We start from the raw sequence: 14241 nt of genomic DNA, 5'->3' as shown, positions 1-14241 counted from the left end.
ACCACATTACTCCGGCCCGCCTAAGAAAATCCTACCGGGCGGCTCCGGGGCAGTGACCCGTGCTGGCCTCTCAGCGGCTTAAGTAGGCGCTTCTCTTTGACTGACAGGGGAGGCCGCTAATACTCACCCAGGGTAGTCCCCTTGAGCACGCTCGGGGGCGTGCCGCCTGGGCTCTGGTCTGTCCAATCCGGAGCGCCGAAGGAGCTGTAGGGCGGGGCCTGGATCCAGGCAGCCAATAGGGAGGGCACAGCGGGCGCGGCGGAGGCGGCGCGGTCTCGGCTGGCGGCAGAAGCGGCGGCGGGTCTGGGCAGGGCCGGGCAGCGCGGCCGGAGCGGAACGGAAAAGGGGTCGGAGTCGCAGCCCGGCCGGGGCGGCGTGCGTAGCGGAACCCGAGGCGAGCGGCGGCCGAGGTGAGGGGTACGCTGCGACGGTTGGGACGCAGGTCGGTGGCCGCGCCTACCCCTGTCAGGCCGCGCCGGGGCCGAGCGCGCGGGGCCGCGCCGCTCGAAACTTCTAGTCCGCGCGAGAGGGGCCACGAGCCGGCGGGCGGAGCCTGGGAGGTCTGAGGGGCGGCCGGAGCGGGCGGGACCCGCGCGGACACACTCCTGGGGGCGCTTTGCGGACTGTCCGCCTTCCATTTCCGTCCTTCCCACACTCGGTGTCCGCGGTGGTGAGAGCCAAGCCTGCTTGGAGAACATGACCTAGGGGTGTGTGGCGAGACAGGAAAGGCTGGATGCTGTCCTTTTGACTTTGATAGTTCTCTAGACTCATTGGATCCGAAATGTCAGCCACCTCTCTCCTCCCGTGGAACTCAAAAGCCGCGTTCTTCTCTCCCCAGGCTTGCGCCCCCCCCCCCCCCCCCCGAGAAGGTCGGCTTTGCTTCCCCCGCCCCCCAGGAGTGGATCGGAGGGGCTGGCTGGGGACCTCATGGCTTTAGAGATTAGACCTGGAAGGAGACACACCCCAGGGATGCTGCGTTCTTGTTGGGTTCTCAAGGGAAGATGACTTTGGTCCGGGGTGTGCACACCATTCCTGGCTCTGGCCGGCTTTCCTTGACCGCAGCTGTCCTGAGGTTTTGTGATTAAGGGGAGTAGGTTGCTGACGGTCTCCAGGGCTACTCATTACGCTGTTTAACAAACACTCCCGCTCTGTCCTGCCTGATGTGAATCTATTTAATCCTGAGTTGTGGATGTGAGCTCACACCTTCCTCCCCCCACTGCAGGTTTTTCCGTTTGCTTAAGTTCTGTTCTTGCGCCCCTGGCATTTGACAGGGCATTGGAGCCCCTCGCAAAGGGATCATCCAGGTGGGCAGTGTTTTGTGTTAGCCTCCGTTTTCCGTCGCAGGGCATTTGGAGTCACCTTTTCACAGAAGTACTGAATGAGTTCCCGCTTAGTTAGGACTCTCTTGACTTGGAACGCTTTGGTCTGTGCATTTACACTTAACTGTAGAGTTTGGCGGTCTCTTGGTGAAACTATGCTCCTTGAGTCATGAGGCCACTACAAAGACACACTTGTGTGATGTTAAAGAAACTGACCATTAGGCTGATGGGTACTTATTGCTTGGGAAAGTAATTGATCACGAAGGAGTAGAACACTGATTAGATCAATTCTCTCTGCAGGATTTTTCTTCCTCCCCCTTCAAGACAGGGTTTCTCTGTGTAGCCCTGGCTGTCCAGGAACTCGACCTGTAGACCAGGCTGGCCTCGAACTCACAGAGACCCGGCTGCCCCTGCCTTTGAGCGCTGGGGTTTTAAAGGCGTGCGCCACCACCGTCCCGTAACTGTGTGAGATTCTTAAAGAATAACTACTTATTTGAAGAGAAGTGGTACTTTAGTTCATGTGTTTTGGGGAACTACACCTTGTTACTTCTGAACATAATAATTAATCCAAAAGTGTGTGTATGTAAGATAGAACATCTAGGTTTCCATCCTGCCTGATAGAGGCTTTCCCTTGGTACTGAGAGCCAGCACAGATCTCTGATGGCCAGGCGTTTCTAGGGGGAGCAGAGGCATTTTCTCTTAGTTTTGTGGGATTTTGTTTGTCTGTTTTGTTTTTTAGACACAATCTTGCTATGTAGACTAGCAGACGTGGAACTCACAGAGATTAAATGCATGTAATACCATACCTGGCCACCCTTAATCTTCCTATTCTTTTCTCTTCCCTGAAACTCCATGTTCATGGGTTAAGGCCTGATTCTTAGACTTCCTGCTTCTGAAAAGGGTCATCACTCAATCCTTGCAGGATGTTATGGAATATCAAATAATAGTAGTAAAATTGCCAACTGTTGTGACACCTTGTGAAGCAGACCAAAGTGCTCTCTGGCCAACATCACCTGAAACCCAGGTGTTTCTGGCCTGCCTTATCTATCATCCCATTGTACTTGGCCTTCTGGAAGCCACCCTTTAGATTATGTAGGTAATAACTGTGTTCACATGAGCTGTAGTGGCTGCTCAGTGTTTTTCCAGTTGTTTGGAACCACAGCTGCATACCTGAAGGCAGCCAAGGAAGGCAGGGCTTAGCTACTGAGTCGATTTGCATACTAGGGACAGAGTCCTTTATGACCTCTGCTCATCCTCCTCACACCTGAAGGTAACTCTGAGAGTGTGATCTAAGTGGGCCTTAACTTGTTCCTGGTGGCTCTCAGTAGTGGTTTTTTGGGATGGCTGTTTGAGAATTTTTTCTGATTTTTCATATTCATTGGTTAAAAGAATTGGTCTCCTAGGGCTGGGGGATGGTTCAGTCAGGAAACTTGACACCTGAGTTCTAACTCTCAACAAAACAGTAAGGAGGGGGCGGGGAGATGGCTTAAGCGGCTAAGAGCGTTTGTTACTCTTACAGAGAGGACCTGGGTTTGTCAGCGCCTACATGGTACCATAACGATCTGTAACTCCAGTCCCAGGGGACCTTGCACTTCTGACCTCTGAGGGCACCAGACATGTACATGGTGCACGTGTATGCATGCAAGCAAACATTCATACACATAAAATTAAGAAATCTTTAAAAAAATGCAGTGGACAGTGATCAAGGAAAGTACCTGACATCAACCTCTGGCCTGCACATGTACACAACACACACAGAATAGTTCTCCCACTGGCCACTTGCCTGTAATCCTACCCTAGTCTGAGGCCAGCTTGACTGTGTAGTGAGACCCTATCTCAACAAAGATAGTTAGTTCTCCAGGTATTCTACACAACCAGACATTTTTTTTTTAAACATCCTTGTGGTTACTACTTGAGACAGCTGTTAAATCAAGATCAAGAGGCTTACATCCTTTTTTTTTTTTTTTCTGGTTTTTCGAGACAGGGTTTCTCTGTAGCTTTTGGAGCCTGTCCTGGAACTAGCTCTTGTAGACCAGTCTGGCCTCGAACTCACAGAGATCCAACTGCCTCTGCCTCCCTAGTGCTGGGATTAAAGGCGTGCGCCACCATGGCCAGGCCAAGGTTTGCATCTTTTTAAAAGACATTTTATTTATTGTGTGTGTGTGTGTATGTGTATGTATATATACACGCTCATATACATACATGCATGTATGCATATGCCATGATGTACATGTGGAGGTCAGAGGACAGTTTGCAGGAGTTGTTTTTCTCCTCTACGTGTGGTTAGCAGGGATGGAACTCAGATTGTCAGGCTTGGCAGGAAGTGTCTTTACCTGCTGACCTGTTTTTCCCTGTCCAGATTTTTAATTTTCATTTAAAAAAATAAAAACTTCTATTTTGAAAAAGATAATACATTTATTTAGTGTGTGTGTTTGGATATGCCACAGTGTGCATGTGGCAGTCAGAAGACAACTGTAGGAGTTAGTTCTCGTTAGTTTTCTCCTTCCACCCTGTGGATTCTGGGGATTTGACTCGGGTTGTAAGTAAGGGTTGATGGCAGGTACCTTTACCTTCTGAACCATACTCCCAACCTCTGCTTTTTTATTCTTTACGCACCCTCCCCCAGGTTTCCTCCACTTCGGTTTTGGGACTGGAACTGGGAAAGCTATCTGCCACTAAGCTGTGCCTCTAGCTCATTAAAAAATTTCAGTCTTAGAAATATTCACACATTTCTTGGGTCCAGGCACTGAACTAGATGGAGAAGGAGATTCAGCAGCAGGATACAGTGGTAACAGCTATCAAGAGTCCTCAGTGACCATCTTAGAAAGGAACCTTGCTGGGATATTGAGGAACTTACTGTGTGGCTGTCCTTGGCCTCAGAATCAAGTCAGTCTTCTTGCCTCAGCCCTTCAAGTGCTGACATTTCAGGCTTGAACCATTACATCTACTTTAATGTAATTTTTCTCCATTCCTAGAATACCAGATGACAGAGTGGGAGATGGATGGAGACCAGAAACCCTGGACTCTTTATAGCCTTCCCTCCACTATGAGGTTAGGATAATATGCATCTCAGGGTCTCAGTATTTATATTTGTAAGATGAGGGGCTTAGAAGTTCTTTTTTTAATATTTATTCATTTATTATGTATACAGTGTTCTGCCTGCATGTATGCCTGCAGGCCAGAAGAGGCAACCAGATCTCATTACAGATGGTTGTGAGTTACTGTGTGGTTGCTGGGAATTGAACTCAGAACCTTTGGAAGAGTAGCCAGTGCTCTTAACCATTGCTCCAGCCTGACTTAGAAGTTCTTAACCTTTGAAATTCTGACAACAGCTATGAGACACCCTCTCTCCAGCCCAGGAAAAGAAGCACATGTGTGAACAACTTGGGGGCCAGCATCCAGGGTAAGGACTGCCACATTCTAGCCCTAAGCCGTCTTCCTCCTGACATGATGGTGGGGTGGTGAGCATAGCTTCCTAAGCTACCTCTTGCCTCAGAGAATCTGTAATCCTATTTTCCCTGACATCTTGGAGCTAATAATAATGATGATATACATACTGGAGGACACATATTCCAAAGGGTTGTCCTCCCATTATTTTGTACTCAAACATTTGAGTGATTTGAGTTGTGTTAAAGAAAGTGGTGTCAGTCCTGGCCATTGTGTTGTAGAGTCCATTCTGGGTACAGAACTTGGGCTCCTGGATGCCAAGTTGGGGTTTTTCTTTTAGGTTCTGTTCCCTTGGTGGTTGCCATGATGAGTTGTTGGCATCATAAATATCCCTGAATGTCACTTGGAAAAGAAGTTTTGTTCGTCCACTGAAGGACTGTTTTTCCTTTGGAATTTAAATTCTAAACATCTTGCTGTCTTGAGAACAAAGAACTTATTTGTTTTATTTTTTTTAAATGTTGTTTAACCTTTACTTTTTATTTTATGTATATTAGTATTCTGCTTGCACCATGGGTGTGTTTTGATCTCCTGGAGCTGGAGTTATGGACAGTTATGTGCTGCCATATAGGTGCTAAGAATTGAACCTGGGTCCTCTGAGAGAACAACCAGTGCTCTTAACTAGTGAGCCATCTCTAGCCCCCTCGTTTTTGTTTTTAGCCTTTTTCAGAGGGGAAAATTTGTAGAATTTGAGGGCTTTGGGCAGACTTATTTAATGTTTTTTTTTTAATTTTTGTTGATTAAAGAGTATATTTAAATGATTACTTCTCAGTTGCTTAGCACTTGAAAAAGCTGTGAAGTTAATAAATGTTAAGTGGAAATTAGAAATTGAGTCAGACCTGGTGGTGCACGCCTTTAAATTCCAGCACGTGGGAGGCAGAAGCAGGTGGAAGCCACCCTGGTCTACAGAGTGAGTTCCAGGACAACCACTGCTACACAATGAGACCCTGTCTTGAGACAAAAAAAAAAAAACTCAAGTCATGGAGTTGACCTACCCAAGTATGGCCTCCCTGAGCCAGAATCCCCAAGTAATTTGAAGTTGGGTGTGAATTGTGTTGGTCTTATTTTTTTTTCTGTTGCTGTGCTAAAGCACCTTGACCAAGGCAACTTTACTGAAAGAGAGGGTTAGAATCCATGATGGCAGAGCAAAGGCATGGTGGTAGGAACAGCTAAGAGCTCACATCTTGATCAGAAAGTAGGAAGCAGAGAGAGAGAGAGAGAGAGAGAGAGAGAGAGAGAGAGAGAGAGAGAGAGAGAGAGAGTGTGTGTGTGTATGTGTGTGTGTGAGAGTGTATGTTGGGAATGGTGACATGGGCTTTTGTAAGCTAAAAACCCTCTCCCAGTGGCACACCTCTTCCTAAAGCCACACCTCCTAATTCTTCCTAAGCAGTTCCATAGACTGGGTACCAGGCATTCAAACATAAGAGTCTAAGGGTGCCCTTCTCATTCAAATAACCAGTGACCATGACTGTCCCAACAGTGGCTTCTTGAGACTGTGTCAGGCTCCTAGTGCTTTACAGATTGTTTGTTTATTATATCACAGAGTCTCAACTGTATAAAAAGCAAGTGTTTAAGAAAGGACAGGAAACTTAAAAACTGCCCAGGTTAAATGACGTTTTTCCCCTTATTTTTAAAAAAATATTATTCTGTGTACATGTGTATGTATGTATGTGTTATGGGCACAACAAGTGCATTTACCTGCCAAGCCATCTGTAGTGGTTTGAGTAAGAATGGTCTCTATAGGCTCATACAGTTGAATGCTTAGTTATCAGGGAGTTTCACTATTTTAGAAGGCTTAGGAGGTGTGGCCTTGTTGGGGGAAGTGTGTCACTAGGGGTAGGCTTCAAAAGCCCATGACAGGCCCAATCTCAGGCTCTGCATAAGGATCAGGATGTAGCTCTCAGCTACTTCTCCAACACCACGCCTGCCACCATGCTCTCTGCTGTGATGATAAGCCTCTGAAGCTGCAAGCCAGCTACAATTAAATGCTTTCTTTCATAAGAGTTGCCTTGCTCATGGTGTCTCTTCACAGCAATAGAACAGTGATTAAGACACCATTTCACTGGCTTATTTCTGATGAAAATAAACAACCTGGTCAGATGTGTTGGTTACTCAGGCATTGGCATTTGTAGTACTGTATTGAGTAGAGTCTCCCTCAAGCATGGTTAGTGTGGAGGAGTCCCTTGTCCTCCTATCATGTCATCCTGATGCTTATCAGGAGTCAACCAACTAGTTTGTGATTGTGGCATGGAAAAAGTGTCTGTTTGTGGGCTAGAGAAACGGCTCGGTGGTTAAGAGCACTGTTCCTTTTCCAGAGAACCAGAGTTCAATTCCCAGCACCTACATAGTGGCTAACAACCTCTTGTTAACTCCTGTTGCAGGTGATCTGATGTTCTCTTCTGGCTTCTGTGGGTACTGCATGCATGTGGTACACACATGCAGGCAAACATGTATGTGCATAAAATAAAAAGTGTGGGTGTGTCTGTATCTGCGCACTTCAGGTAGGTTCCTTAAATACTAGAGAGGACAAAGCAATCATATACAGTTCTGCTTTATGAGATGAGAAGCCTCCCCAGGAAAGGATTTACCTTGCAGAGAAACTTGGTAGAGGTTAATGGCAAATAGTCAGTTCTGAAACGTTAAGCAGTAGATAATTATCCAAAGTAGAGCCTGGTGAGGAAGTGAGGCTACCTGACAGTAAGACCTGAAACAGCCTGGGAGCACCAGTCTGCTGCTCTTATGCAGCAGGGTGCAGAATGCGCCTGCCACAAACCTTCACTGACTCCACTATATTTACAACCACTTACTCTCATCAGGAACTGGCACCATACATTGGGTTTTTTTTTCCCTTCTATGGGCTTTCTGCTTTCTTCTTAGATGCATATGGTCTCAAACTCACAGAGATTTACCTTCCACTGCCTCCTGAATGTTGGGATTAAAGGTATGTGCTTACCTTGTGTTTTTAATGTGTGTGTGTGATTTTCTGCAGGCATGTATTTGTGGAGGTCTGAGGAAAACCCTTGGGAACCTGTTTTTTTATTTGTTGTCTAGTGTGATTGGGGATCAAATTCAGGTTGTCAGTCCTGTATTTGATTACCTTTATGCAGAGCCATCTTCATAGTCCCTTTGTTTTTTTTTAATTATTTGTTTTATGTCTGAGTATTTTGATTGCATGTATATGTGTAGCACATGTTTGACTGTGGTCCAATTAGGTGAGAAGAGGGTGTCAAAGCTCCTGGAACTAGAATTGTAGACAGTTGTGAGGTTCCATGTGGGACCTCTGGAAGAATAATGTGTGCTCTTAACTATTGAACCTTCTTGCCAAGCAGTGGTGGCACACACCTTTAATCCCAGCACTCAGGAGGCAGAGGCAGGTGGATCTCTGTGAGTTCGAGGCCAGCCTGGTCTACAAGAGCTAGTTCCAGGATAGGCCCCAAAACCACAGAGAAACCCTGTCTCGAAAAACAAACAACAACAAAAAGCACAAAAACAAAAAACCAAAACTATTGAGCCATCTTGAGCTGTCTTTCCAGTCTAGTCCCAATAGCCCTGTTTTTTTTTTTTTTTTTTAAAAGAGAGAACATAGCCTGGCAGGCTTTGAACTCATCTTCTTGTCTTAACGATTTTAGAGTTTAACTCTCCTTGGCCTGAGAGCATATGGAATATATCTTAGTTGTCTGGGACATCTGTGTGTGAAGGGAGAATAGGCAAGGTGGATTGAAGGGGTGCATTCTGGCTACTGTTATGTAAAGATCTTGGTGTCTGGTTCAGCTCATAGCTCTAGGATTCCAGGATTAAGGTCTCAAGCCTTATAGAAACAGCTGGGTCTAGAATAATTATGTTTTACTATGACAGTACCAGATAGAAATGGGTCGACCTGGAAAGAGATATAGAGAAGTACTGGTCTGGCTGTGCTCAGCATGCTGTAGAACTTAACTCCAGCAAGGAGGTCTTTGCCAGAAGTGAGCTCCAGAGTCATCAAGAATGTGGATGCAAGTGGTGTGTGGGGTTGTTGAGTGTGGTGGGAGGACAGTTTCAGGATGTGCTCTTTGTAGGACATGGCTAGGGTCTAGACTTTCCTCTGGAGAGTGGATTCAGTGGGGAGCCTTCCAGGGTATGGGCAGGATGATCTTGGCAGAACTGAGGCCAGTTGAGAAGTCGGGGAGTGGATGGGAGAAGTGTGAATCTGATTTCTCCTTCTCTTAGTGCTCATCAGTGTCTTCAAAGCCTTGAGGGTTGCCTTGGCAGCTCCTAGAAAGCAGTGGTTTAATTTTGTAATAAAGGGGCTTCCAGGGAGGGTTGACCTCAGTCATGATTCAACTCCATTGTCTAAATGTTCACTTATGCTGTTGGGGTGAGGAGGGTGTTCATATAGCCTGGGTCCTGTTTTTGTTTTGATTGGCTTACTCTCACAAGTCTGTAAGGCAGGCTCCTGCAAATGAGAAAAGGCAACAGTGCAGCAACGAACTAGAGGTCAGAAGCATGGATTTAGAGCCAGACAACCCTGGTCTAGGTCTGCCACCAGGTAGACGCCACGCCTGGTCACATGGTTCAACCTTTCGGAGACTAGATGTCTTATTTTGAACTGCTATAACATAGTGCTCTAGCATTTGCTTATAAAAACACAAATCTTGTTCCTTTGTTTCTCAAAGTTCTGGAGTCCGGAAGCCTGAGGTGAGGATGCAATAGTGCTGGGCTCTCTTCTGGGTATATATCCAACCTCTGGTGCTACTCTTACACAGCTGAACGAGGGTAAGGGAGCTCTCTGAGTTCCTTCTTTTTTCTTTTTTTGGGAGAGGGGGTTTGAGAACGGGTTTCTCTGTGTAGCTTTGGAGCCTGTCCTGGAACTTGCTCTGTAGACCAGATTGGCCTCAAACTCACAAAGACCCCCATGTATGTCTGCCTCCTGAGCGCTGGGATTAAAGACATGCGCCACCACTGCCTGGCCTGAGTACCCTCTTAAGAAAGAGCACTGAGCTCATTCTTGGGGACTTCACCCCCGTGACCTAATTAGCTTCCACCTCTTAGTATCATGATATTGACACTAGAATTTGAGTATGGGAATTTGGAGTGGGTCCCTCTGGATTGTGGTAGGTGCTGTGCAGTCACAGACCCAGAGCTCAGTCTATGGTACTTAGTCATTTTGTATCACTCAGCATGATAATTAGGTAAATTTGTAAATTAAGCAAAACCCTAAAGTACTTGTGTTGGATTTATTTTATTCAGTTCGTTTTACAAATGTATTATTCTTTCTTGAGCCAGAGTACTCATTAGGACATTTTTTGGTGACTCAAGGTCACAGGGATGCTATCAGGGTCACCAGGATGGGTGATCCCCCTTGTGGAATCTCATGACCTTGGCAGGACATATGTTCTCTTCATTGCACTACTCTGAGGTTTTGTTTGCTTCTGTCCCCTTGATGGGAGTGAGACTAGGGATCTGTATCCTAGCCAGGTGGTGGTGGTGGATGCCTTTAATCCCAGCACTCAAGAGGCAGAGGCAGGCGGATCTATAGAGTGAGTTCCAGGACAGCTATGACCGCACAGAGAAACCCTGTCTCAAAACAAACAGAAGATGGGTGCATCCTGCCTGTGTTTGAGGACAGCCCTGCCCTGCCTCCTGGCTTGATGATGCTGTGCTTGAGTTTAATGTGATGGTCATACAGGCCTGTCCCAGTGATGAAGAAATGTTGCTGTGATTGTACCTAGTGTTTAGGGAGAAGGGAGCATGTGACTGGGTGAATGGGACATCCAAGATAAAAAAAGACTTGAGAAGATCAAGGATCAAGCTGTGTGCACAGGGATCCATGGCGGAAATAAGGTTAAACTTACATGAAGCAGCAATAGCTCAGGCTGTGGAATCGGGGCTCTGAACTGTGCTCTTACCCTTTTACTTTCAGAATTAATGTTCAAGTTTTAATTGACTTTATAATTTAGGTTAAGTGTGTTATCAGTGTAACTTGGCTGTGCACTATTGGTAGTTGACTATGAACTTTCCCATAGCTTTCATTTTGATTTCAGAACAGCTTTATTGGTTGTTGGTTTCCCTTGTTCATGATTCAGAAGAAAGACAAAAAGAGGTAGAATTGGAAGGGTCAGTGGCTTCTCTGAGGCTACTGACCTAGACTCCACATGAGGGGTAGACAGTCACAGGGCCTTTGCCTGGACCTGCAGGGTAGTCTATGGTGTCTAGAATCAGCTGTGACTAGTTTTCTAAGTTGTCTCTTGAATGAAATGAAATTTTATTGTTTTAAAATGATGTTCAAATTGTAGTTTGTGAACATTTTCAGACTTCAAACTATGTTTGTGTTTCATTATATCAAATTATGCTGTCTCTAGCTGAGTGTGCCAAGACTGTGAATTGTGGTCAGGCTCTCTTCCCACGCAGACCTCCAAGCCCGCTATTAGTGGATTTTGTAGCTCACTGGTTTGCTGAAGCTGGCTGGCCTGGGCACCGCTTAGCTTGAGTATGATGATGTTTTTAATTATAAGCGCTTGTGACCTCTGTACCAGCAAATACATCATCAGATAAGGAGGCTGGGCATGTGCCATGGGAAGATTGGCATGGTTGGTGACAGAACCAGTAGCCGTGGGATACACTGTGTTCTGGATTTTCTGAGAGACCGTGGAAGTTTTATATTTCTGCCCATTGAGTTCTTACAACCAGTTGGTGAACACCCCACTTCATCCAGGAGTAATCAACCCAAAGGTCACAAAAGTGACCTTCAGAGGGTTGCTGTCAGAACTGACCCTGAAGCCCATACCAGTGTTCCTTTATCTTGCCACCTTGAGTAAATATTCTGAGTCACTTGCCCTTAATTATGAAAAGGATCTTTAAAAATTCCTCCCTGCCTCTGAGGAACATAGAAATGGGGCAAATTTAAGGCAGACCATGTTCACTAACCCAATTAAGAAAACCTAAAAATTCACAGTTTACAAAACCAGGGAATTTATAAGGGTAGGAAGGGAGCTATCACAAGCTAGGACTAGGTCAGCCACTTGCATCTCTCCCAGTTGATGAGGTCAGAGGGTGGAGGAACAGGGTTCTCAGAGTTCCAGAGGCCTGGTGGGTGCTGTTGCTCCATCTTCCACAGTTGTCCTGAGGAGGCAGCTGAGGGAGAACTCACTTGGTTGCCTTATGATGTTAGGTGATCATTTGGGTGGATACCTGAGAGCATATGTTCTGACTGCGTAGCTTTGCTTACAGATACAGGGTTTCACTGTTCAGCCCAGGCTGGCCTCAGACTCAAGATCCTGCTGGGGTGACAGACCTATGCCATCATCACACTTGGCTCAGGTACTTGATGGTTATGCTTGAACTAATTGCCATTTTTTGTTCCAAATGACTGAATATTAAAAAAATTTCATTCCCCCTCCCCTCTGTGTGCATACATGTGCATGTGTATGTGTGTCTACCATGGTATGCCATGCAGAGGCCAAAGGGCAACTTGCAGAAATTTTTTTTTTTTTGGTTTCGTTTTGCTTTTATGGAGGTACTGGGGCTCAGCTTCTTATTTTCAGGCTTGGGAACAAGTGCTCTTATCTGCTCAACTGTCTAGAATCTAGATACTAGATGGCCCATGCCTTTTTCTTTTTCTTTTTTACCCCCATGTCACCATGTCTACCCTAAATGCTCTCATTGAGTATTTTTTTCTTTTGCATTGTTGGGAGATCAGATCTAGGGCCTAGCTCTTGTAAGGCAAGCATTCTGCCAAGAGAGCCACATCTCCAGCCCCTTAAAAGATTTCCAGTGTTATCTTGTTGGCTGTATGAGATTGAAACATTCCCTGGTGCTGGGCATTTTAGGTTATTTCCACTTTTTTGCTAATTAGATGAATTTGTAGTTGACAATTTGAGTTTCCTTCCTTCCTTCCTCCCTCCCTCCCTTCCCCCCTCCCTCCCCCCTCCCTCCCTTCCTTCCTCCCTCTTTCCCTTCTTTCCTTCCTATCTATGTAATTAGTTCCTGAAAAGAAATTCCCAGGAATGGCTTTAAAGCTATACACACTTTAGAGTGCTTTGAGACCTGAATTCTTGTAAGTCTGTTTTTCTAGAATTTTAGACTAAAGAAAACCCTGGGGATTTCTTTCTGTTGGGTGTCTTGGTCTTTGGAACTTGCAGTATCCACGAGATAAACTCTCATGAGGGTTTCTTGAATGAGTCACATTCCCTTCCATTACTGGGTGCACTCTTCTTGCAGGGGATGCTTTCCTTTCACCAACATGAAGTAAGCAAGCCCTTTGTGGGGGAGGGGGCTGGGTTGTAGCTTAGTGGTAGAGCTTCTGTGAGTATGGTCAGTTCCTAGCACTAAGCACTAAAAAGATGGAAGACGTCCTACTGCTACTTCTACTTTTTACCAGTGAGGTGAGCAAGTGGTTCTCTTCCCGAAGGCTGTGAGTGGTCAGACTGCTTGGAACCACAGTAGCTGATCATGCTTGTCCTGGTTTACGTCTCCACATTTGCAGTCTGTGAATTGGGAAGAACTGGGCAAGGCTGTTGGCACTGGAATCATTCAGAGGTCATGGCAGCCTGGAGTCACATAATCCTTTGGACTTTGCCTTGTGACAGGGGTGCCATTCTCACAGATGCTTCAGCTTCTCTTCATTGCTACAGATAGGCACCCTACCAGAGTTATGTAACCTACTCGTGTTTCTGTTGTTACTGTTTGCTTGCTTGTTCATTCTTTGCTGAAGTCTACTGTGTCGTTTCCCATTGGCTGGCTTTTTCACCTTTTATTGTCTTATGGAAAACTAAGAAGTGTCCTATTTGCTCATTTCTCAGGGTTTGCAAAGGACAAGGTGTGTGTGTGTGTGTGTGTGTGTGTGTGTGTGTGTGCGCGCGTGTTTCATGGATGGATAGGGTGGGGGCTCCTGGTACGGAGGTTATGACCAGACTAGCCCACCTCTGTTCTCACCTTGGACAGTTGTACCTCCCACATCCACCCCTCCCATGGAAGCAGTTTCCTCTTCACATATCTGGCCTCACCATGGGCAAAACTCTCAATCTTGGTTCCTCTTCTCATAAAGCTGGTGTTCACAGCTGAACGAAGCAAAAGACTAGTCCATATGGAGGTAAAATGAGAGGAAACCATCTCAGACAACACAGGGGCACAACAGGCCTTTGTTCCCTGGCACAAGCAGGTTTTTAATGCCAGCACTCTGGGGCTAGCCTGACTGTTGGCTCTGCTAGGCACTGGGAGCTTCCTGCTTCCCCACCCTGTTTATTCTGTCAATAAGTCCAAAATTTAAGAATAATGCTTGGCTGTGTGCTTGGCAGCCTGTGTTTTTATCACAAGTGTGGAAATTGTACTTTGGCTTGGTTTCTACAGATGCCTAAACATGTCTGAGTCTCTGTTGCCTTAGCAACAGGCTGAACTTTGCTTGTGTGTGGCAAAGGCTCTGGCAGGGGCTGGGTGGGAACTTTTCAGCTAAATTGGATGGCCAGTGTCACTCCCTGTGGCTGTCTCTAGAGACCATTTTATT

The 14241-nt window shown here is 46.1% G+C and overlaps 1 protein-coding gene across 2 annotated transcripts in view; it reads left to right on the top strand.

Annotated features, from left to right (window-relative positions):
* The first annotated feature begins 274 nt into the window (after positions 1-274).
* The window catches only part of Pacsin2 (protein kinase C and casein kinase substrate in neurons 2), a 95870-nt gene continuing 81903 nt past the window's right edge, over positions 275-14241 (top strand). For both annotated transcript variants that reach the window (XM_075960166.1, XM_075960163.1), the window contains exon 1: positions 275-410. The gene's annotated coding sequence lies outside the window, so the exon portion shown is untranslated. The remainder of the gene's footprint in view (positions 411-14241) is intronic.

The sequence above is a fragment of the Microtus pennsylvanicus genome, chromosome 2 (assembly GCF_037038515.1).
Source record: "Microtus pennsylvanicus isolate mMicPen1 chromosome 2, mMicPen1.hap1, whole genome shotgun sequence".
In the NCBI taxonomy this organism is placed as follows: domain Eukaryota; kingdom Metazoa; phylum Chordata; class Mammalia; order Rodentia; family Cricetidae; genus Microtus; species Microtus pennsylvanicus.
Note: the sequence above shows the minus strand (reverse complement) of the source record. Positions and strands in the feature narration are given on the sequence as shown.